This window comes from Triticum dicoccoides, chromosome 2B (assembly GCF_002162155.2).
Source record: "Triticum dicoccoides isolate Atlit2015 ecotype Zavitan chromosome 2B, WEW_v2.0, whole genome shotgun sequence".
In the NCBI taxonomy this organism is placed as follows: domain Eukaryota; kingdom Viridiplantae; phylum Streptophyta; class Magnoliopsida; order Poales; family Poaceae; genus Triticum; species Triticum dicoccoides.
The window spans coordinates 110,018,387-110,021,197 of record NC_041383.1 but is presented as its reverse complement, the minus strand read 5'-3'; positions in this window follow the sequence as shown (position 1 = coordinate 110,021,197).

The following is a 2,811-nucleotide window of genomic DNA, read 5'->3' as shown; positions in this document are numbered from 1 at the left end:
ACATATCTTCGGCCAGTCCATGTGCAAGGTCGCTGAGCCATGTCTGCCCCGTGAGCGCGACATGCACCGTTCTGTTTTTCCTTGCCGATGCTGCAAATAGTGCCGGTGCTAGGATTTTTGGGCACTGCCTGTGTAACCAACGGTCTTGCCAGAAGCGGGCCTTCCGCCCATTACCGAGTTTGATCTCGGTTGCCATTGCAAACAGCATGCGTTCTTTTTCATCACACGGCAGTAGAGACCGTGCCCAAGGTCGCGGCGGATCCTGCCAGGCCATCCACAACCATCTAGGTCAGAGCGCAGTACCAAATTTCCGTAGGTCCAAAACCCCTAGACCGCCAAGGTTTTTGGGACGACAAATTTGACTCCATCCCACTCGGCATTTGCCATTGCTGCATGTGCCCTCCCCGCTCCACAACTAGGAGCGACATAATTGTATGAGACGCTTTAGGACCCAAGCAGGCAGTTTGTGCACCGTCATCATGTATATAGCCAAAGCGGTAAGTCCAGATTTTAGAAGGACGAGGCGTCCACTCTTGGCCATCAGCCCACCCTTCCATGTAGCAGTTTTGTTTCCAAATTTTGTCAGGAACGGATCGAAGTCTGCCTTTGTGAGATTCCTAAGGGAAAGTGGCATTCCCAGGTAGGTTACCGGGAAGGACTTGCATGGGATGCGAAGGGGTGCGAGGACAAGTGCTAGATTAACTGCTGCACATCTAATTGGCAAGGCCATGCTCTTGTCCGCATTCACTTTGAGACCTGACACTTGGCCGAAGCATTGAAGAAGCAAGTGGATCATTCAGGCATAATTTACGTTGGGGTTCATGCACATGGCAACATCATCCGCATAGAAGGAGCAGCGCATTACAGGAGATCGACCAGGCAGCTTGGTGAGCAGACCACGCGCCGTTGCAAGGCTCAGCATCTTTTGTAGCGGGTCCATTGCCAGGATGAACAGGAACGGGAAGAGCGAATCACCTTGCCTTAGCCCTTGTCGGTGTTGTATGGCGTCAGTGAGTTGCCCGTTTAAAATCACCCGTGACGTGGATGTCCGGAGCAACATGGCAATCCACTCGCGCCAAAGCCCCGCGCCTCGAGCATGTCCAGGATGTAGGGCCAGGAGAGCGAGTCGAAGGCCCTCGCTATACCCAACTTAAGCAGAATTGTAGGCTGCTTCGCTTTGTGTAGCTTTCTGATCGTGCTTTGTATGTACAGGAAGTTCTCCTGTATGCTCCGTTTTTTTATGGAAGCACTTTGACAATGGTCAACTAGGTTAGCTAGTTTAGGGGCTAATCTGGTGGCAAGAATCTTGGGGGCTGACTCACTCAAAGACTTCCGACCAATCTCGCTATTGCACACAAGCCCACATACTCCGCAGCGACAAACACAGCAATTGCAAGCTAGCTGCAGTACAGAGTACAGGGCGTGTCCAGAGGCTACAAACATACTGGATCAAGGCATGTACGACTAGGCCACAACGACGTCGAGGACATGGGGAGGAGTAGGCGGCGTGCGTCCAACTACGATTTTGGCAGGAACAGCTGCTACTGCTGCTCGGGCTGCTTGGTCGATGGTGGCGTAACCAATAAGGGCTCACTGATGGCAAGAACTGGAGAGGAGAACGACAACGTATCGAGCCCACCTGCATGCGGCGTATGTAAGGTGCTTGTAGACAGCGATGTTGTGGTGTTCATGACGGAAGTGGGCGATGGTGCCGCGGCCACGGCGGCTCCGCCCTAATCTCTTCTGCATCATCGCAGAGATGTGGGTTTGATGCGGCGTCCGCGGAATAACCCACATAACCCACTTATCTGGCTGGCCTAACCGTGGGTGTCCATAAACAATAATTATGTGGGCTTTTATGTGGGCATCGCGGACAGCCCGCGTCCACTTGCAGCCTGAGGTAAGCGCCTGCAACTTCCGGGCGAGCTGCAACGTAGTCGGCTCGATCGATGTACGCGAGAACTCATGATGGCCGGTGGAATATTTTTCCGACCGATGAGAGCCAAAGAAAGAGGGGGGAGCCGGCCGGGAAGGCAGCACTGGCTGCATGCTCATGCACTACCAGCCACGACGTCCACTCCCGGTGTACGCGCCCGGCACAGGGCGCGCCCGCGTGGTCCACGAGCTCACCACCACACGGCCACGCGCCCAAGGCGGCACCGGCATGCATGTGGTTCCATCGACCAGCCGGCACGCATCGCGGACGTTCCGTATGCCGTATCCGTATGATTGGTACCGTTCGTACGGGCTGTCCGTACTTCACATTACGATCCATAGCTCAATACACAAGTCGCCCGCCAGCCAAGATTTTTCTGTGGAACCCGTGTGGTTACAGTCCGTCGTCCGAACAGGACTGCCCGGTCATTATTCGCGGATGCGTCGGGCGCGCCCTCAGGCTTTTGAAGGCCAAATTTGAAAAGTCCGGCTGCGTATGCTCTAACCACTACACCTATCTAAGTTTTGTTTTTTTGCGGGGTCCTATCTAAGTTGTTTGATCGAATATAAAAAGAGTCCCTTTTGTAATCTCATAGTCATAGTTAGAGAATCTCTCCAATAGGCATGTGAAATTTGTGGCGCTGAAAAAACTGTGAGTTGGGCGCGTGAGAGGCCACGCGACGAGCTCCTGCAGGCGCGCGAAAAAATTGGCCCACGCACGGTAGTTTTGCCGCACAACGCCCAACGCGCTGGGTTAAAAGTCGCGCGCCCGCTCCCGTCAACCGCCGGACACTACCCTCCCGCCGCGCCTTTTCCCTCCGCCTCTTCCAGCGCCTCGCCGCCGCCTCGCCTTCTCCCCCGTCGGTTCCAGCGCCC